Below are 21,924 nucleotides of genomic sequence, written 5' to 3'. Positions count from 1 at the left end.
TGAGGGGACTTTCCCCTCCAGGGCCAAGACCTCTCCAACCTGGGTTGCAGGGAGGGGGGAGCTCAGCATGCCTGCAGCCATGGTGGATAGGACTCCTGCATCCAGGGTGGAGACCTCTTCCTGCTGCAGCCAGGGTCCAGGGCACTCCCTTCTCCAGGAGCAACACCACTCCACCCAGGGTCCCTGTGGGAGCTCGAAAGCCATTGCAGACAGTCTTCGCAGACAATGTCGAGGTGATTCCTTCCTCCCGGGGTGAGACTCCTCCACCCTGGGTGCCAGGGGGAGCTCCTCATGCTGCTGCAGCCAGTGTTGAGTGGATTCCCCTGCAGTGAGACTCCTATACCCTGTGTACCTGGGGAGCTCCACATGCCAATGCAGCCAGGGTCCAGGGGACTCCCTCCTCCAGTGGCAACCCCTCCACCCTGGGTGCTCATGCTGCTGCAGCCAGGGTCTAGAGGACTCCCCCAGGCTCAAGGGGACTCCCCCCTCCTCTGGGGGCCAGATAAGTCCACCCTGAATGCCAGGGGGAGCTCCACATGCTGCTGTAGCAAGGGTACAGGGCACTTCCTTCTCCAGGGGCAAGAGGTCTCCAACTCCCATCTGGAGTTCTGCACACTGTAGGAGGCAGACTGCAGGGGACTCCCATTACCAGGGGAGAGATCCCTCCACCCTGGGTGCCAGGGGTGGGAGGAGCTCCTCACCCCGCTACAGCCAGGTTTGAGGGGAATTTCCCCTCCAGGGGGGAGACCACTCCACCCTGGGTGCCAGGAGAAGCTCCTCACGCCACTGCAGCCAGGATCAAGGCAACTCCCCACTCCAGATGCCAGACCCTTCCACCCTGGGTGCCAGGGGATCTCCACACACCACTGCACCCAGACTCCAGAGGACTCCCTCCTCAAGGAGCGAGACTCCTCTACCCAGAGTGCCTGGGGTCGCACCTCAGCTGCTGCAGCCAGGGTCCAGGGGACTCCTCCTCCAGTGGCAGGACCCATCCACCCTAGGTGCTAGGGGGAGCTCTGCATGGCACCGCAGCCAGACTAGAGGCGACTCCATTCTCCAGGAATGGGACCCTGCCACCCTGAGTGCGAGGGGGAGCTCCACAGGATGTTTTACCCAGGCTCGAGGTCCAGGGGGAGACCTCTCCACCCTGGGAGCTTGGGAAAGCTCTGCATGCTGCTGCAGCCAGGATCTAGGGCACTCCCACCTCCAGGGGCAAGACCCCTCCATCCTGGATGCCTGGGGGAGCTCCAAATGCCACAGCACCCAGGCTCCAAAGGCCTCCCCCCTCCAAGGGCAAAACCCCTCCACCTTGGGGCTGGGAGGACCTCAGCATGATGTTTCACCCAGGCTCAAGGGGACTCCACCCTCCAGGGCGAAAACCCTCCAACCTGGTATCCAGGGGGAGCTCAGCATGCCTGCAGCCAGGGTGGATGACACTCCCCCCTCCAGGGTAGAGACCCCTCCAACCTAGTTACCAGGGGGAGCTCCCCAGGACCAGCAGCCAGGGTCGAGGGCACTCCCCCCTCCAGGGGCCAGACCCCTCCACCCTGGGTACTTGGGGGAGCATGGAGCTCAGTGATGTGTGGACATCACTGAAGAAAGGGTCAAAGGGACTGCCCCCTCTAGGGGGGGGGCCCTCCACACCGGGTGCCAGGAGGAGCTCCATACTTCACACCAACCAGGGTCTAGGGCACTCCCTCCTCCAGGGGCAAGACCCCTCCACTCTGGGAGCTGGGTAAAGCTTCTTACTTGGATCCAGCCAAGGTAGAGGGCACTTTCTCCTTTAGGGATTGGACCCCTCCCCGCTGAGTGCCAGGGAGAGCTCTGCAGGCCACCAGACCCAGGCTAGAGGGGACTTCCTTTTCCAGGAACAGGAACCTGCCACTCTGGTTGCCGGGAGAGCCCACAGGATGCTTCAACCAGGCTCAAGGGGACTCCCCCATCCATGGGTGAGACCCCTCCACCCTGGGTGCCATGGGTAGCTCAGCACAACTCAGCAGCCATGGTCAAGGGCACTCCCCCCTCCAGGGGAGAGACCCCTCCACCCTGAGTGCCTGGGGGAGCTCCACACACCACTGAAGCCAGGGTCAAGGGGACTGCCCCTTCTAGAGGCCCCTCCACACTGGGTGGCAGGAGGAGCTCCATATTCCACCCCAGCCAGGGTCGAGGGCACTCCCTCTTCCAGGGGAGAGACCCCTCCACCCTGAGTGCCTGGGGGAGCTCCACACACCACTGAAGCCAGGGTCAAGGGGACTGCCCCTTCTAGAGGCCCCTCCACACTGGGTGGCAGGAGGAGCTCCATATTCCACCCCAGCCAGGGTCGAGGGCACTCCCTCTTCCAGGGGAGAGACCCCTCCACCCTGGGTGCCAGGGGTAGCTCAGCACACCACTGCAGTCAGGGTTGAGGGGACTCCTTCATCCAGGGGCGAGACCCCTCCACCCTGGGTGCTGAAAGGAGCTCCATACTCCTCCCCAGCCAGGGTCGAGGGGACTCCCCCTTCCAGGGGCAAAACCTCTCCACCCTGGGTGTCAGTAGGAGTTCCTTACTCTGCCCCAGCCAAGGTCAAGGAAACTCCCTTCACTAAGTGCAAGACCCCTCCACCCTGGGTGCCTGGGTCAAGGGGATTGCCTCCTCCAAGGGTGAGACCCTTCCACCCTGAAAGCCACCGCAGCCAGGGTCAAGGGGAATCCCCCTTTTAGGGGCCGGACCACTCCACTCTAGGTGCCAGGGGAAGTTCTGCATGACTCTGCAGTCAGGTCAGGGGACTCCTCCCTCCAGGGGCATTACCTCTCCACATTGGGTGCCAGGGGAGCTCCTCACTCTGCTGCAGCCAGGGTTGAGGGCACTCCCCCCTCCAAAAGCTAGATCCCTCCACCCTGGGACCTGGAGGTTGCTCGAAAGCTTCTGCAGCCAGGGTCCAGGGGACTCCCCTCTCCAGGGGTGGGACCTCTCCACCCTAGGTGCCAGGAAGCTCTGCAAGCCGCTGCACCCATGCTTGAGGGGACTTGCCCTCCAGGTGCGAGACCCCTCCACCCTGGCAGCCTAAGGAGCTCTGTATGCTGCTGCAGCCAGGGTGGAGGGCACTGCCCCCTCCAGGGGCGAGACCTCTCCACCCTGGGTGCTGGGGGTGGCTCCACACGCTGCTGCAGCCAGGGTCGAGGGGACTCCCCCCTCCATGGGTGGGACCGCTCCAACCTAGGTGCCAGGGCAAGCTCTGCAAGCTGCTACAACCAGGCTCCAGGGCACTCCCCACTCTAGGCTTGAGACCCCTCCACCCTGAGTGTCTGGGAGAGGGGGGGAGTGTCGCAGGCCTCATCATCCAGGCTCTAGGATACTCCCCCCCTCAAGGGGCGAAACCCCTCCACCATGGGTGCCAGGGGGAGCTCCATTCGTTGCCCCAGCCAGGGTGGAGGGCACTTTCTCCTCCAGGGGCCAGATCCCTCCTCTTTAGGTGTGGGGGGAGCTCTGCATGCTGCTGCAGCAAGATTCCAGGGGACTCCCTTCTCCAGGGGTGGGACCCCTCCACCCTGGGTGCCTGAAGGAGCTCCACACACCACTGCAGCCAGGGTTGAGGGCACTTTCCCTCCAGGTAGACCTCTCCATCCTGGGTGTCTGGGGAGCTCCTCATGCAGCTGCAGGCTTGGTTGAAGGGACTCCTCCCTCCAAGGGCCAGACATCTCCACCCTAGGGGCAGGGGGGAGCTCTGCATGCTGCTGTAGCCAGACTCAAGGAGATACCCTTCTCTAGGGACAGGACCCCTCCACCCTGGGTGCAGGAAGGAGCTCTGCATGCTACTGCAGCCAGGATCCAGGGCACTCCGCCCTCAAAGGGAAAGACCTCTCCAACCTGGGTGCCAAGGGGAGCTCTGCACGCCACAGCAGCCAGGGTTGAGGGTACTTTCCCCTCCAGGAGTGAGACCTCTAGACCTGGGTGCCAAGGGAGCTAAGCAAGCCACTGCAGCCAGGGTTGCGGAGATTCTCCCCTGCAGGGGCAAGACCCCTCCACCCTTGCTGCCGAAGGGAGCTCCTCAAGCCCCTGCAGCCAGGGTCAAGGGGACTCGCCCCTCCAGGGGCTATACCCCTCCACACTGGGTGCCTGGAGGAGCTCCTTACTTCACCTCAGCCAGGGTCGAGGGCACTCCCTTCTCCATTGGCGAGACCCCTCCATGTTTGGTGCCAGGAGGAGCTCTGCAAGCCTCCACAGCCAGGGTCCAGTGCACACCTCCCTCCAGGGGGAAGACCCCTTTACCCTGGGTGACAAAGGGAGCTCCACAAGTAGCCTCAGCTAGGGTCCAGGGGACTCCCCCCTCCATGGGCGAGACCTTTCCTCCCTGGGTGCAGGGGGTCTCTCAGCAGGCCACTGCAGCCAGAGTCAAGAGGACTTCCCCATACAGAGGAGAGACCACCTCCACACTAGACGCTGTTGGGAGCACCTCACGCCAATGCAGCCAGGGTCCAGGGCACTCCCTGCTCCATGTTCCAGACCTCTGCACCCTGGGTTCCAGGGGGATCCCCTCAAGCCGCTGCAGCCAGTGTTAAGGGCACTTTACCCTCCAGGGGTGATACCCCTCCACCCAGGGTGATGGGGGAGCTCTGCACGCAAGCAGCCATCACATTCAGCCTCCAGGGGACTCCCTCCTCCAGAGACCGAACCCCTCTATCCTGGGGTCTTATGGTCGCTCAGCATGCCACTGCAACCAGGATCCAGGGGAATCTCCCCTCCAGGGGCAAGATCCTTCCACCCTGGGTCCAGGGGAGCCCTAAACGCCACAGCAGCCAGGGTCCAGGGCACTCCCTGCTCCAGGGGCGAGACCCCTCCACCCTGGGTGCCAGGGTGAGCTCTGCACGCCACTGAAGTCAGGATTGAGGGGACTCCCCACTCCAGAGACCAGAGCCCTCCACCCTGGTACCTGGGGGAGTTCCGCATGCCACTGCAGCCAGGGTCCAGGGGACTCCTTCCTCCAGGTGCAAGAGCCCTCCACCATGGTGCCAGGGGTAGCTCCGCACACAGCTGCAGCCAGGGTCGAGGGAACTCCCCACTCCAGGGGCGAGACCCCTCCACCCGGGTGCTAGTGGTCGCTCTGCATGCCACTTCAGCCAGGGTCCAGGGGACTTCCCCCTCCAGGACAGGACCCCTCCAACCTAGGTGCCAGGACAGGCTCTGCAAGGGCACTCCCCCCTCCAGGCTTGAGACCCCTCCACCCTGAGTGCCTGGGTTCGCTCAGCAGCCATTTCAGCAGGGTCAAGGGGACTCCCTTCTCCAGGGGCAGACCTCTCTACCCTGGGTGCCAAGGGGGTGCTTCACAAGCCAAGGCACCAAAGCTAGAGGAGACTCCTCCCTCAAGGGGCGAAAGCCCTCCATCCTTCCTGGGGGGAGCTCCATTTGTGGACCCAGCCAGGGTGGAGGGCACTTTCTCCTCCAGGGGCGGGACCCTTCCTCTCTAGGTGTGGGGGGGGGAGCTCTGCAGGACCCCTCCACCCTGGGTGCCTGAATGAGCTCCACATGCTGCTGCAGCCAAGATCGAGGACACTCCCCCCTCTAGGGGGTAGAACCCTCCAACCTGGGTACCAGGGTGAGCTCCACACCACTGCAGCCAGGATTGAGGGCACTTTACCCTTCAGGGGTTAGACCCCTGCACCTTGGGTGTTGGGGGGAGCTCTGCATGCAGCCGCACCCAAGCTCCAAGGGACTCTCCCCTTCAGGGAGAAGACCCCTCCAACCTGGGTGTCAGAGGGAGCTCCCCAGGCTGCTGCAGCCAGGTTCAAAGGGACTCTCCCATCCAGGGCCTGACACCCCCATGCTGGGTTCCAGGAGGAGCCCCTTACTCTGCCCAAGCCAGATTTCAGGGTACTCCCCGCCCCCGCCCTGAGACTGCTCCACCTTGGGTGCCAGGGGTAGCTCTGCACACTGCACACAGCACACCGCTGTAGCCAGGGTGGAGGGGACTCCCCCATCTAGGTGCAAGACCCCTCCACCCTGCATGCTGAGGGGAGCTCCTTACTCTGCCTTAGCCAGGGTCAAGGGCACTCCCCAATCCAGGTGTGAGACCCCTCCCCCCTGGGTGCCTGGGGTAGCTCCACACACCACTGCAGCCAGGGTCCAGGGGACTCCCCCATTCAGGAGGTAGACCCATCCAACCTGTGTGCCCAGAGGAGCTCCTTACTCTGCCCCAGTCAGGGTCAAGGGCACTCCCTCTTCCAGGGGCAAGACCTCCCCCCCCCCACCCTTGGTGCCTGAGGTAGGGAGCTCCACAATCTGCTGCAGCCAGAGTGGAAGGGACTCCCTCCTCCAGGAGCGAGAACCCTCCACCCTGGGAGAAGGGGGGAGCTACTCATGCTGATGCAGCCAGAATCTAGGGCACTCCCTTCTCCAGGGGCGAGAAGAGACTCCAACCTGTGTGCCAGGGGAAGCTCCTCAGGCCTCTGCAGCCAGCCTCAAGGGGATTCCCATCTCCAGGGGTGGGATCACTTCACCCTGGCTGCCAAGGGGAGCTTTGCATGCTGCTGCACCCAGGGTTGAGGGCACTCCCCTCTCCAGGGCTCCACATACTGCTGCAGCCAGGGTCCAGGAGACTTCCCCCTCTAGGGGTGAAACCCCTCAAACCTGTGTACAGGGGAGATCTCCACACAGCTGCTGCACCCTGGCTGGAGGGGACTGCCTTCTCCAAAAATGGGACCCTGCCAGCCACCCTGGGTGCTGGTGGGAGCTCCACATGATGCTTCACCCAGGCTCGAGGGGACTCCCCCCTCCAAGAGCTAGACCCCTTCACCCTGGGTGCCCTGGGGTAGCTCCACAGGCCGCTACTCCCAGTCTCCAGGAAACTCTCCTCTCAAGGGGTAAGTCTCCTCAACCTTGGGTGCCAGGGGTAGCTCCACACACAGCTTCATCCAGAGTTGAGGGGACTCCCCCCTCCATGGCATGACCCCTCCTCCCTGGGTGCTGGAATGAGTTCCTTACTCCGCCCCAGCCAGGGTCTGGGGCACTCCCCTCTACAGGGGCTAGACCTCTCCGCCCTGAGTGCTTGGGGTAGCTCAGCACACTGCAGTAGCCAGGGTGGAGGGGACTCCCCCCTCCAGGGTCGATACACTTCCACTGTAGGTGCCTGGAGGAGCTCCTTATTCTTCCCAAGCCAGATTGGAGTGTACTCCCCCCTCCAGGGGCGAGACCCCTTCACCCTGGTTGTCTGGTGGAGCTCCGCAGGCAGCGCAGCCAGGCTGAGGGGACTTTCTCCTCCAGCAGAGAGACCCCTCCATCCTGGATGGCAGGGTGCGCTCCAAAGGCCCCTGCACCCAGGCTCTAGAAGACTCCCCCATCAAGGGGCGAGACCCCTCCACTCTGGGTTTGAGGGGAGCTCCGCATATTGCTGTTGCCAGGGTTATGGGGACTCCCCCTCCAGTGGCAAGACCCCCTCCAACTTCGGTGCCTGGGGATCGCTCCACATGTCACTGCAGCCAGGGTCCAGTGGACTCCCTCGTCCAGGGGCGAGACCCCTCAACCCTGAGTGATGGGAGAGCCCTGCACGCCATTGCAGCCAGGGTCCAGGGCACTCCGGGCACCAGGGGCAAGATTCCTTCACCAGGTGCCCTAGGAAGACCCCACATGCTACAACCAGGCTCCAAGGGACTCCCCCTTCCATGGGCGAAACCTCTCCACCCTGGGGGCTAGGGGGAGCTCTGCATGCTGCTGCAGCCAGACTCCAGGGGACACCCTTCTCCAGGCGCAGGACTCTTCCACCCTGGGTGCCAGGGTAAGCTCAGCATGCTGCTGAAGCCAGGGTCAAGGGCAATCTCTTCTCTAGGTTTGAGACCCCTCTCACCTGGGTCCCAGGGGGAGGTCCACACACCACAGAAACCAGGGTGCAGGGTACTTCTCCCTCCAGGGGCGGGTTCCCTCCACCCTGGGTGCAGGAAGGAGCTCCACATGCTGCAGTAGCCAGGGTCAAGGGGATTCCCTCCTCCAGTTGAGAAACCCCTCTAACCTGGGTGCCAGGGAGAGCTTCCTCATGCCCCTGCTTCCAGGCTCCAGGGGACTCCCTGTTCCAGGAGTGAGACCCCTCCACCCTGGTTGCCTGAGGGAGCTTCTTACATCATCCAAGCCATGATGGAGTGAACACCGGAGTCCAGGGACAAGAACCCTTCACACTGGCAGCCAGGGGAGCTCTGCATGCTGCAGCTAGGGTCCATGGCACTTCCCCCTCCAGGGGCAAGACCCCTTCACCCTGGGTGCCAGGGGGAGCTCAGCACGCTGCTGCATCCAGGGTCCAAAGGATTCCCCCTCCAGGCAAGGGACCCCTCCAACCTATGTGTCCAGGGAATCTGTGCATGCTGCCTAGCCAGACTGGAGAAGACTCTCTTCTCCAGAGGCAGGACCCCTCCACCCTGGGTGCCAGAGGGGAGTTCCATATGATTCTGCACCCAGGCTCAGTGGACTTCAGTGGCGAGACCCCTGAACCCTAGGTGCTGGGGGTTGCTCTGCAAGCTGCTGCAGCCAGGGCCGAGGGCCCTCCCTACTCTAGGGGAGATACCCCTCCACCTTGGGTGCAGGGGAAAGCTCCTCAGCCGCTGCACCCAGGCTCCAGGGAATCCCCCATCCAAGGGTGAGAATCCTCCACCCTGGGTGCAGGAGGAGCTCCACTTGCAGATGCATCCAGGGTCAGAGGGGTCTCCCTCCTCCAATCACTGGACCCCTCCACCCTAGGTGCAGCTCTGCATGCTGCTGCAGCTAGACTCCAGGGGATTCCCTTCTCCAGGGGCGGGACCCCTTCACCCTGGGTGCCAAGGGGAGTTCAGCACGCTGCTGCAGCCAGTGTGGAAGGCACTTCCTTCTCCAGGGGTGAGACCCCTCCAACCTGGGTGCCAGATGGAGCTCCACACGCCACTACATCCAGGGTACAGAGTACTCCCCCTTCCAAGGGCGAGACTCCTCCAGCTTAGGTGCAGGGGGCACTCTGCATGAGGCCACATCCAGACTGGAGGAGACTCACTTCTCCAGGGGTAGGACCCCTCCACCCTGGGTGCCAGGCGGGAGCTCCCTAGGATGAAGAAAGGATGCTCACAATTATTGCAAGGCATGAACTCAATGCACTCCACTCAAAAATCCTCTCACCCTAGTTTCAATTCTTGTGAAGGAAGTGCCGAAGTATTTGAACAATACCCCGGTGAAATGACTGCAGAGCACGGGAAAGTCCGGCACACAGAAAGGAAGTGTCTCACATCCATCCACTTTGGAGTCAAAGGCCTGGAGATCCTAGGCTCTGGCAGAAGAGTGCACTGGTGTGTGTCCTCCATGGGACTTTCTGGGCTTTGCGTGCCAAGGGTCCCCCTTGGTGGCTGCTATGCCATCCTGGCTGCTGTCGACATACTTGCGGGTGTCACAGGACAGGCGGACTGACAGCCCAATGACGTCACCGTGTGCCAGTCATCCTAGGGGCTTCCTGACCTGGTGGCATCCCAGGAAGATCCAACACAAGCAGCAGCTCAGTGGTCACGTTAGGAGGGGAGACCTTAGGACCGAACCCCATGAGGGCATGTTCTTTTCAGCACAAGCGGCCCCAACTCCTTCAGCCCCTGCAAGTGTGCAGAGTGGTTCTGCTGGTAGCCTGTCTAATGTGCCCTCTGGGCACTCCTGCTCCTTCCAGGGCCCTGGACCCAGCTGTCACTAGCCTGCCAGCACCACCCTGCAGTACCGCTAGGCGGCGCTGCCTGCAGTTGGTCGCACCAGGCAGGCCTAGTGCCAGAACACCCTGCCTCCTGGCGCCAGCCCACTCTGGACTCTGCAGGTGCAGCGAACCTGGGAGGGCTGGAGGGCTGGCGAGCACTAGGAGGACGCGAGGATCAACACAGGTAGCACCAGCCCCAGCGGCATTGCCCTCCCATCCTGTTCCTCCAGGTCCTGGCCCCACTGAAAGTTGGCCCAGTCAGCGAATTTGCCTGGGTTCCCAGCAGCCCTAGGGAGCAGCCACTGTGGACATATGAGGGCAGTGGAATATCCAAAGCAGCTGGGCGGGTTATGGGAACTTTGAGCTCCACCACCTCCTTCCACCGGGTGCCCCTCCATTCCTAGAAAGCCAAATCTGGAGATCATTGCAACCTGGTCAGAATGAAGGCTAAGGGCAGGTGGGTGGATCTGTTGCTTTTTGGTGAGGGCAGCAGGGAGAGAGTACCTGAACATGGGCGACAGAGGGAAGGAGCAAGAGAGCAAGGGAGCTTCCAGCATGGTGCACCCTCTGCACCAGCCAGGCCCACTTTGGTGGCTGCAGCCGCTGCTGCTGTTGCTGCTACTTTTGCCACTGCCTGGCACCAAGTCCAGTCCAGAAATCCTCTGGGCCCAACTATCCAAGGGTCCCTTCCATTTACCTGCAGCTGCAGAGATATCTAGCCAGTCGGGATGAACCTGAGGCTTCCTCCTCTTGGCCTGACTCTAGTCTCTCAGAAACAAAGCCCTCTGAGACAATGCCCCAGGTTCTTGGGGCAACCCCTGGAGGAAGAGATTTCACTGGAGTGTCACAGCCCCTGCCACAATGATGCTCCAAAAAGTCTGTGGGATGAGTGAACCAAGTGCCTGATTGTAACCTGATAATCAGGCTCAACCAGTGCTGCCTGTCAATTTCACACATCAGCCTTGCTAGAGGAGTGGAAATGTAGAAGTTTCTAAAGTTGGATATTAGTAAAAGGGGGAGAGCTCAAAACTTTTCTGTGGAGCACTAAATCCAGAAAGGAGTTGGTAATGAGAGGATGGTGTTTATTTCACAGACACTGAAAGAAATGTAGCTGGTACTGATTTGCCTCTGACAAATAGCAGTAGCATCACCAGCTTCAAGATATCATAAGCAAGAAGCACAGGTGGAAGATTCTGAAGCAAAAAAAGAACGGAAAGAATTCAACTTCCATAGAACATAAGGCTCTTGCAGGTTCTGAACCATTTCTTGCTGATTGCAGCACACAGCAGGTCACACATGTGCTAATTTTGCTTCTCTAGTGGAAGACCTAAGAGGGAAGACTTTCCTGACAGAGTAGAACCTTCACCCAACTGTAAAATAATAAATCAACTATTCAATTAGTCAGCTTCCCATGACTTCAATGAAATACCAGAGATAACTGGCATTTATAGACAAAATGTTGATTTTTCTTATGATTCTGGATGTTCTAACCCAAGAACTAAGGACCCCTGTTTTGCCCCTCTAGAAAGGGAATCACATTATGATGTAAGCACATGGCAGAGCAAGCTGCTCACATCATGGGCTAGGAAACACTAGAGCACAGGCCCGGCCTACAATCTCCTCTGGGGAAATGTACTGTGACCTGAGAACTTCCCATTACCCTGACCTCTCAAAACTTGCACTGCCTCACAATCACACTGCCCTGTGGACCAAACCTTTAACATATGTGCCTTGAGATACTTCAACATCCTAACCACAGCTACCTTTCACTGAGTGTTGTTGATTAATCATGAAGCCCTGTTCCTAGGGAAGAGAAAGTAAATCCCACTGTGACAGTTTTCTACTAGTAGGTGTCTTCAACTCTATGTATTTCAACGTTCATTATTATGTTGTCAAATGGAAGTCCTGGAGAATGTTCTGGAGATTTTGTGAAATTGTTTTCATTAACTCAGAAAAGAGAAGTAAATAAATGTATTTGAAATGTGGAACATTAGTGTAATGTTGTACTCTCAGTTGGAATCTGGCTCATTAAGCTTTTTGGTTTATAACAGAGTTCTTTGAAAATACTGTGGGATACTATCTGCAATTCTGATTTTCTCTATTATTTTTTTAGTTCTATCTACTTAGTCCTCCTAAAAGTATGTGTAATTTCTTTTTTCAAATATCTGTGTTCTTCTAAGGATAGGCGTTCCTATGCTCATTTAAAAGAATACAAACTAATAACCAAAGTGAAAGTAACTGCAAAGGCATAAGAATATTATTTTTGCTTCTAATTTTAATATTTATTACTTTGTCCTTGATAAATGTTGACATGTGCCAAGGCATAACTGATCCAAGTTAAGTATATTCTGAATTTTCATTAATAATAATGTTTATGAAATTATGGTCATACATTTGGTACTACTATGTAAACTATTTAATTTATTTGATACAGGAAAGACAGAAAATAAAAATAATTATTAAAAACTACGACGCCGACGACTACCCAGCAGGCAGGTCAGACGAGGAAAAGCGGCTCACGAGGCCCGCATACAGGTGCCTGAGGAGGCCGGGAGGCCGGTGGCGGGGCTCTGGGGACAGCCAGGGGCTCCGAAGCCGGAGACTGTCCGGGATGGAGGGAGAAAGGGGCTTTCTTCCCTGGGGCGGGCTCTGGGAGAGAACGCACCACGCGCACTTTGGGGGGGGGGGGTGGGGGTAGCCGAGAAAGCAGCTTGGATCTCCCACCTGGCGGGACTCCGAGTGCAGGAGAGGTCCCAGGGTCTGGGTGGAAGCCAGAGCTGTGTGCACGGGGTCTCTAGCCAGGACAGCTCTTCCCTTTCTCCCTCCAACCCCGCGCTGGCTGCCTGGGGAGGCGGAGCAGTCGGCCTCGCCCACCGGGCGGGAAGGCTGCCTGGCTCCCCGCGCCCTGCACGGTGCCCGCTTGCCTGACGCCCTGTCCGCAGCTACATCGCGCTGATCGCAATGGCCATCCAGCAGAGCCCCACGGGCAGGGTGACCCTGTCCGGCATCTATGACTTCACCATGCGCAGGTTCCCTTACTACCGCGCCAACCAGCGTGCCTGGCAGAACTCCATCCGCCACAACCTGTCGCTCAACAGCTGCTTCGTCAAGGTGCCCAGGACCGAGGACCATGAGAAGGGAAAGGGCAAGTACTGGACGTTTGCAGGCGGCTGCGAGTCCCTGCTGGACCTCTTTGAGAACGGCAACTTCCGCCGCCGGCGCCGGCGACGCGGCCCCAAGCGAGAGGGCCCGAGGGCACTACGCACTGAGGCCGCTGAGGGGTCCCTGGGTCCATCTGAACTCGCCGCGCGCGGGTCTCCGGCCCCAGACGGAGCGCCTGCCCTGGGCCACGAGGCCCTGGCCCCCGCCCGCCCTGGCGCCCTGGGAAAAGAGGGCCACAAAGACATCAAGTTCAGCATCGACTACATCCTGTCCTCTCCAGACCCTTTTCCAGGGCTCAGGGCTCCATGTCTTGTGCAGGAGGGGAGCTTCCCCCGTTGGAGCCCCAGCAAATAAACCTCCACTTCCGAGGCAGTGAAAGATGAGACTGAGGTTGCTTCCTGGTGGCCACTACAGAATTAGCCTGGGGTCTGGGGTTAGTTTCTCTCCAGGAAGCAGGTCTCAGCCCCACCTTGAGCCATGAAGCCCCCTGATTGCGTATTGCCATGAACTTTGAACTTTCTCCCCAGTCGGACCCTGAGTTCCTGGGTTGGAGGCAAAGGCGGAAGACCGCCTTAGAAGAGCTGCTTACTGTGAAGTGACTTTATCCATTCCGAGAAAAGTTCCCCAGCAGGAACAACCATCTTGGGTCCAGTTTGACTTTGGAGTTTGCTTGTGGATTTTTCAGATTTCAGTTCCACGGGAAGAATGCAAGGAACATTCCCTGGAGCCACATAGCAGTTCATGCCTGGTGAGGTGAGAAAGACTCATGGACAGCCGTGTTCCAGAGCTGGTGTGTGCTCAGCAAGCAGTCAGTGAAGTTGGCTAACACCTCCCTGTAGGTTAAAAAATAATAAGGTAAAAAAGATGAAGACAGACATTTACTGATCCTCGTGAACAATAATGACCCCACATTCCTGATGCCCTGTGTTTGGGTTAATAGGATCAGAAGTAACAGATGTGTCTTGTGTTGTCAGCAATGTTTTGATGATGGTTTAAAATGCCCCTTGCACAAATACAAATATGGGAAAGAAGAAAGGAAGCGTGGGAGGGGCCCAAATTTGGGAGGGCACTGGGCAAAGCCAGTTCTTCTGAGCAGGCATCCACTCCTGCTCTGGCACCAGCTGGCTTCCCAGAAATGCAGGCTTGGACTGCAAACTGTTGGTAGAGCCCCAAACACGGAGGTGCAGAGCCAAGCATCCGAGCTGGGCACACTCCATTTGAAATGTAAATGATTTAATTACTGTGTAGAGACAAGCAGTTTTAAAAACACAATTATGCACAGTGAAACTATTTGACCAACCTTATCATTTTTCACCAGCCCATTTTCGCAGAGTTAATTGCTTTCTGTGACTTAATTTGAACATTAGTATGGATTACACCTAATCGGATTCGCTAGGTGACAATGATTGGCTAATTTTGTGAACGGCAAAAAAACACACCCAAAGAGGCTGGCTGTCTGGATTGCGAATTATAGTCTTGTATTATCGGGACTCTCTTAAAAATGGGCTCTGAGTAATGAAGGCAGGCAGGCTGCTGAGGCAGACCCGAGCCATGTGTGAGGCCCGCCTGGACCTGACTGTGTTTCTGTTCAGAGGCCTGACATTTTGTTAATTCCAAGTACTCCTTTGCTCACCTCCCTGTAAATAGAGACTGTGTACGCCTTTGTTTAGGGAAGAGGGGAAAGTGTTCCTGACAGATGTTGTGAAAGGCCCTGGCTCCTACTCTACATTGAAAACTAGTGAGTTGCTGGCTCCTTTGGTCACCAGGCCCTGCCAATGGCAGCCTGAGCCCAGGAGCCTCCCTCGGCCCAGCAGGAAGAGAGGGAGCCAGCCTCAAATGCCCTTTCCTGAAAGCATAAACAAGACCTGGGAATGAGGCCTCTCCTCTGCAAATGCTACTGCTATTCCCAGACCTCTGCTGGCTTACACATGAGGCTCCCCAGCCTGCCAGGATGACCTCAGCCAGGACACGCCACCTCCCGGCATCTCCCAGGCCCTGGGAGCTCCCTGGGAACTGCAGCACAGTCATGAAGCCCCCTGCTGGCCCCTTCCTCTGCACTGTCTGGTCTGGGTTGTCAGAAGGGCCATGTGCACATGTGTGTTACTGGTATGTGTCCTGTGTCTGTCTGCATTCCTGTTATTTATATCCCTTTGTCGGATGTGCTAAAAGAATTGATTTAAATTATACTAGATATAATTTAGATGGTGATAAGGCACAGATGGTACTATACATAGTGTATGGCATAGAGAGTATCTGAAGATATATTTTTCTGTAACCAACTGAATAAAATTTGCATTTTATCTTTTAAAAAATTATTAAAGCTTCATATAGAGAAGACTATAAAAAATCAATGACTTCCATAATTGCCTTATTAAGATGAAGAGTAGATGCCGTATTTATAGAACTAAGATAAATTTGCAGCCAGGAGGCAATATGAAGGAGATTTCTTTATGAAAGGAACGTGACCATAACACTCAAAGTGACCAAGATATCTTTATTGCAGCAGTGCAAAAGAGGAGATAAAGAGATACAGAGAAAGACTGGGGAAAGAGAGAAGAAAGAGGGGAGAGCAATGAGAGAGAGAGAGAGAGAGAGAGAGAGAGAGAGAGAAGAGAAGAGAAGAGGAGAGGAGAGGAGAGGAGAGGAGAGGAGAGGAGAGGAGAGGAGAGGAGAGGAGAGGAGAGGAGAGGAGAGGGTGAGAGGTAAAGTGAAAGCCAGAGAAGAAAGGGAGAGCAAGAGCAAGAGAGAGTGAGAGAGATAGAGACAGAGAGACAGAGCGAGAACAAGAAAGCATGAGAGAGAGGCCCAGCAGGAGGGAGTTTTTATAGCCTAAATCTAATAATGTCTCTGGGTCTGCAAGCTGCCTTCTTGGCACAAGTTGGGGTTAAGTGTTCGGCCTTGAGTGGGAGATTGAGTGCTCAGCCTTGAGTGGGGTTGAGTGTTCAGGTGATAAAGGACCAGATAGATGGGGGTTTGGGTGCATGGGTTATCCTGCAGCTAAAGTTTGTTCAGCCTGCCCTGCAGACAACTTAGTTTAGCCTGACCTGCACCTAACATTTCTCCCTTTTTGTTTTTCTAGTTGACATGGGGATGGTGTAAAATCATCTGGCTACTTACTGCTTAATGATGGGAGGTGTGGGACCTAGGAGGGAAAGTGGAGGAATGTCCAGGGGACAGGTCTGGAACACCAGGGCAGCTAGAAATAACATCCAGTGGCTATAGACAGTTATCTCAGAAGGGGCAAAGTCCATAAAGGTCCCTTGAAGCCATAGGTTGTCAACAGCATCAAACCATTTCTGAGTGGAGGAGATCTTCGGTATCAGCCATTGGTCCCATTGTAGGGACTTTAGGAAGTATTGGAGGTGGCTTGGTTGAATCCAGTATTGTTAATGGTGACAGCCTGATTGCAGCCAGTGGAAGGGCAATCACCTTGACCCATAAACTGAGAGTGGGTGGTGTCATCCTGGTACCATGTCGCTTGGATGTTAAAGCGCCATCTGTGGTTGGGATAACCCACTTGAATCAAACTGTGAAATATGATGTATTAAGTACTATGTAATGTTTTGAATGACCAACAATAAAAAAAAGAAACTTGAATGAGATTAATGATTAGTAAAAAAGCAGAGAATTAGCAAAAAATCTTGAGTTTGGTGGGTGTGGTGGGAGTCCAGGACTGGACATTTGGAACAGGTGCCTTTTTAAGGTGAGAGACATGTTACCAGGGAGAGTGGTCCAAAAGCTTGGCCATCATTGGGGTAGTACCTATGACTGTATGGGGTCCCATCCAGTGAGGTTCCAACGATTGAGGATGCAGTTCCCGAAGTAATACTGCGTCATCCAGTTGAAGAGCATCCAATTCAGTTCCTGGTTGTGTTGGGATTGCGGCACTGAATGGCGCAAGAAGGCATCAGTCTGCGTGTTCCCTTAGGAGTTTGTGTAGAAGTGTGAGATAGGACAGATAGGATACAAGAGGAGGAGGAGTGATTGGAAAGCTTTGGGTGGTTAAGAAAGGGCACCCATAGAGTTGCTCAAAGGGAATAAGGCCTGAGGGATCTCTGGGGGCTGCCTGAATTCAGGTGAGGGTCAATGGCAGGAGATTGGGCCAGGACAGCCTGAGTTCAATAGCATGTTTAATGAGATGATCCTTGATAATGCTGTTAAGCCTCTCAACCTTACCGGAGGATTGGGGTTGGTGGGGGATGTGGAGCCTCCAAGTGATGTTGAGGCATTTGGAGAATAGTTGAAAAACCTGAGAAGTGAAGTCTGGACTGTTGTCTGACTGAATGGAGGCAGGAAGTCCAAACCTGGGAATGACCTCCTCAATGAGGGTAGAGGTGACAATGTTAGCAATTTACCTGGAGGTAGGGAAGGCTTATATCCAACCTGAAAAAATATCAACCAAAGTAAGTAGGTAGTGAAGCTTTTTGTGCCTAGGCATGTGAGTGAAGTTGATCTACCAGTCTTTGCCTGGGTGGTGGCTCCTCATCTGATGTGTGGGGAATTTAGGTTTGTTGCTTCTTTGTGGGGATGCTGTAGAGCAGACAGAACAAGCAGAGTGGACCTTCCAAAGAGTAGTTCTCATTCCTAGGAAGTGAAAGAGGAGTTGTAAAATCTGGAAAAGGGTTTAGGGAGGGTTTTAGGTGGAGGCAGAGTCTCTGGAACTGGAGGAGTTGGTCATGAATCATAGGTCTCTGTCTTGGGCATCAGGGGCTGGTAGTCTTAAAGAAGTAGTTGATTGGCTGACTGGCTGGTGAATTTGTGTATCTGATCTTTCAGGAAATTTTGTCAGCAATTTAACAGACATGGTCCTATTAGGAGAAAGATAAAGAGGAAAAATAGGGGTCTTGCAAGGGGAAGAAGCCAAGGCCATACTTGACTGAACCTTTCCCTTGGAGACCATTGGCCTAGTTGCTGTCTCCTCTTTTCTAGCTGTTCTTGTCCTTCATTACTCCTAGGAATGACTGTGTTTTGGCTTAACTATTTTTGGTAGGTGTTTAAGATCAAGCTGTCAAAATTGACTTTGTTTCTATCTATTGTTAAGAGTCAGCCTCAGCCGAGTTCCCGTAGGGTTCACTTGTGGAGGAACTTGAGAGCAGCTTCTTAGTTCTGCTAGTGCCATTTACGCTAAGATGGGTCCAGATCTTGCTTGACAAGGTGGCTTCCCTTGGAAGCATCAGGAATGACTCCTGACTCCAATGACCCTCGTATTCACGTATTCACAGCAAGTGCACTAATTGGCTTTTCATTCTCCAGTGGTCTCATTAATCTCCCTGATCAGGAGGTTATGTGACCCAGAGCTGCAAAGCTCTTTAGAGAGTTCTCTGTTCCCTAGATTCAGACTGACTCAGAGGGTAAGAGCCAAATATTGGTTTTCTTGGCCATTTTAATTTAATTTTAATTTTAAGTTTTGATCTTAAACATCTAGCAAAGTCATTCTGACATTTAGTAACATGGGAGGCAGAGCTTTATCTCACATAAGGCGAGGCTCTTTATAGATCTTAGGTAAAGTGTTCTAGTATTGAAGCTGATCTTTGTTTTTAAATATCATTTTATAAAGTTTCCATATATTGTTGCTTGATGTCACATGAATACTAGGTAACACAATATGATATTACATTTAAATTGTACCCCAGTTTATAGAACTTTATATTAATCTTATTGATAACAGTTCCAGTTATAGAAAATTAATGATATAAATAAATCTCCAATATGTTATTTTTATAAGCCTAAGATTACTATGCAACCTTTTGGAGAACATCAGCTTGATGTAATTTTTTTTAAAGCTTCTATCTTAAAGACTTATATACCTGGAATATATGAATACATTTAATATACAAAAAAGAGTAATAGTACCACAATTACATTGATGTTTTTATATTAATCAAGTTCAGATCTTAAAGAAATAACAGATTATAATATTGCAAAATAACAGTTGTTGTTAACCATAGTTGTATAATCCTTAATTTCATCAAGATTACTTGCTCAAAAAACTTACATATGTAAGCAACTTACACAGACCTTCTTTATCACTTGCTTAAACCCTCTTATTTATTTAATCACATAGACTCTCTAATCCAGAAACACATTTTTCTTCTATTAAATCCATATTTAGAACCTTCTAATTACTCTTTATCATCTGTTAACTCCTTCTTTATTTACTCTTTGAAACAATCCTTGTAAATTTCTAAATTTAGGCAAGTTATTCCATTTTAATAAGGGATATTTTGTTATTTGAGGTACACAATTAATCACATCTATTTACCACTTCATAAAAACATAAACAATGTTTAAGTGTATAGAATTATGTTGTTGAACGGATGAGCAAGGCAAGGCACATAAGATAGCATGGGAGATAGAGAAACAGTTTTATTTAGTTGCAGCCAGATTCAGAGGGCAAAGCTTCTGCTGTAATCAATTTATCCCTTGAACCCCAAATTTTGGTAGTTTCAGAATTTTTCACACAGCATGTAAGGGGAGGGGCTCAGAAGTTCACAGTCTTCAGAAGTTCACAAAAAAAGCATTTTCTTCTCTCTCTGTTTTGGGCAAGTTAACCCTTCAAGGACACCTGAGAAGGGGAGAGCTTCTTCTTCCCTTTCTTCCCTCCACCTGCCAGCTGTTACCATGGAGCCCAGTTGGTAAATCCCTTATCTTAGAAATGTAGCCATCACTGTGAAGCCCCAACTCAAGGCCAGAGGCCTTGTTTACATTTTTTGTGAAAACACTAGTAAGGGGGTGTCCAGAACCTGGAGTGCTGATTTTTTTCCAGCCAGTGGCCAAGTAAAACAGGGCAACACGAAAAGAGGAAATTTATCTCCATTGAACTTTTCTATAGGGACTCTTTGCTGACAATCCTAAAATCAGCCATGGTACAGATTCTGTAGAAGGTCAGTTATGACTTTTCTGTGGGACTGGATAGGAAGGGGGAAGATGGGAAGGTGGGGCTGAGAGCATCTCCCATGGATCTGAGAATGAGGAAGGAGATGTAAAAGAATAATTAAAAAGGGGCTTGGGATTTTCCCTAGCAAGGAAAACTTGAGCAGTAGAACAGGTAGAGCAGAGGGGAAGTTGGGAGTGAATATATCAAAAAGCCTGTAAGGGACTTTAATTCTTAGTAACCTTGTTTTTAGTGATGATAAAGCAACTTTAAAGGCCATTTTCATCAGATTTTGGATAGGGGTCCGAGGGTTCTCCTCAGCTAGTTTGAGCTTTGGGTTAGCTGGTAAGAGGACCTGGTTGGACCCAGTGTGGGCACTGACAGGAGAAGAGAGGAGTGAGTAGGTGGAGGGATAACTTCAGTACCTTCTACCTCAGCAAGGGGGCTACAGTTTGAGGAAGGGTGGTAGTTTGGGTTTTGGATCTAGTAAAGGGAGGGGAGAAAGCAGGTTATTGAGGCAGGGGAGATGGCAATTTAACAGACATGGTCCTATTAGGAGAAAGATAAAGAGGACAAATAGGGGTCCTGCAAGGGGAAGGAGCCAAGGCCATACTTGACTGAACATTTCCCTTGGAGACCATTGGTCTAGTTGCTGTCTCCTCTTTTGGTGACAGGGTGCAGGTGATAGATTCATCAGGAAGGTCAAAAGTAGTGGACGAGTCTGGAGGAGGAGAAGATTGGGGATTGGTGGTTGTAGGGGCTAGTTTGCAAGCGAAAAAATCTGTAGAGGTTTGCAAGAGGTGCAGAGAGCAGGATTGAATCAGAGCAAGAAAAAAGCTTGGAAATAGTGATCTCTACCATTTTTTTCAAATGCTCATGGTAATTGTAGAGATCCCTTAGAATGGAGGGATCCAGGGACCCAAAAGAGGGCCAATTTCTTTGGTTGTCTAAGGGATAAGTGGGCCAGGCATGAATGATATATTTGATCAATTTTGGGGGTTCGATGTCTGGTGTCAAGGAGAGGGTTTGAGGTTATCCAGGAGGCATTGTAGGGGAGCGTCAACAGGCAGAGAGGACCCATTATCCATGTGGCAAATGCAGTATAAGGAGGTGGGAAGAGGATTGCAAACACAGTATAGGGTAGAAGGAAGGAGACACAAACATAAGGGGAGAGGGAAGGAGATGCAAAGATAGTATAAGAGAGAAGGAGCAAACTGATTTATTGGCAAAAGGGGTATACCCCCTAGAGCCAAAAATCAGGAGTGCCTAGTGGCAGGTTTGAGCTACAAAGATTGGTCATCAAAGAATCCTTACAGTCAAGGAGGCTTTCATCCTGGTTGGAGCTGGGCCATGGGACACCTTGGCCAAGGCTTTTCAGGACCTCTCCTGGAGAGGCGGAGACTCCCAGGGCCCGAAAGAGGGGAGAGAGAGAGGCAGGAGAAGAGAGAGGAAGGGGAGGGTAAGCCTCCATCTAATGGCTGTGTCTTAAAGGTGCGAGGACTAGGACTTTATGAGAGCCACCAAAACCGTGAAGGTCTGGGTGGGGTGTGATGTACAGTTATCTGTTAAGTGTTCTGAGAGGTTACACAGTCCTTTGAGGGAGACCTACAAAGCCTACGCTGGTAAACTACCAGCTGGGAAGGGGATGGGAAATAATTTTGAACACAAGAGTCAAATCTGCCTGAGGAAGGAGTCCCTCAGGGCCACCATGGCCTTAAAGGCTGTGGTGGGGGGTTTTCCTCCCCACAGGTGGGTGAAGAGTTTTGCCAGACAATCAGTGGTCAAATCCTCCTGATACCACAATTGGGTATAGGACTCCAGGAAGGGGAAACTCACCAATCAAAGGCCTGTGGTGGATGGAGTTCTGTTGGTAGAGAAAATGGGTTCAGGCCATCCAGTGAGTGGCACTTCTGAATGAAGAGGGATCCAAAAGTGGGTTTTAACCCTCTTCCTGGTTTTCGGCACCAATGAAAGGAAAGTAACCACAACACTTGGAGCGACCAAGAGATCTTTATTGCAGCAGTGCAACAGAGGAGAAAAGAGAGAAAGAAAAGTGGGGGGGGGCTGGCAGGGGAAGGCTTTTATAGACCTTCTGCTGTGCTGCCTAAATCTAACAGGGTCTCTGGGTTTGCAAGCATTCAGCCTTGAGTGGGGGCTTGAAGCAAACAGGAGATAAAGAACCAGACAGAGGTTGAGTGGTCAGGTCGGCCTGCAGCTAACTTTGTTTGG

At 53.6% G+C, this 21,924-nt stretch overlaps 1 pseudogene; it reads left to right on the top strand.

The window, feature by feature from the left end:
* Positions 1-10,169: 10,169 nt before the first annotated feature.
* On the top strand, positions 10,170-13,204 carry LOC144257176 (forkhead box protein L3 pseudogene; annotated as a pseudogene).
* Positions 13,205-21,924: the final 8,720 nt, after the last annotated feature.

The sequence above is a fragment of the Urocitellus parryii genome, chromosome 10 (assembly GCF_045843805.1).
Source record: "Urocitellus parryii isolate mUroPar1 chromosome 10, mUroPar1.hap1, whole genome shotgun sequence".
In the NCBI taxonomy this organism is placed as follows: Eukaryota; Metazoa; Chordata; class Mammalia; order Rodentia; family Sciuridae; genus Urocitellus; species Urocitellus parryii.
The sequence above is the reverse complement of the archived record's forward strand: the minus strand, read 5'-3'. Positions and strand labels throughout refer to the sequence as shown.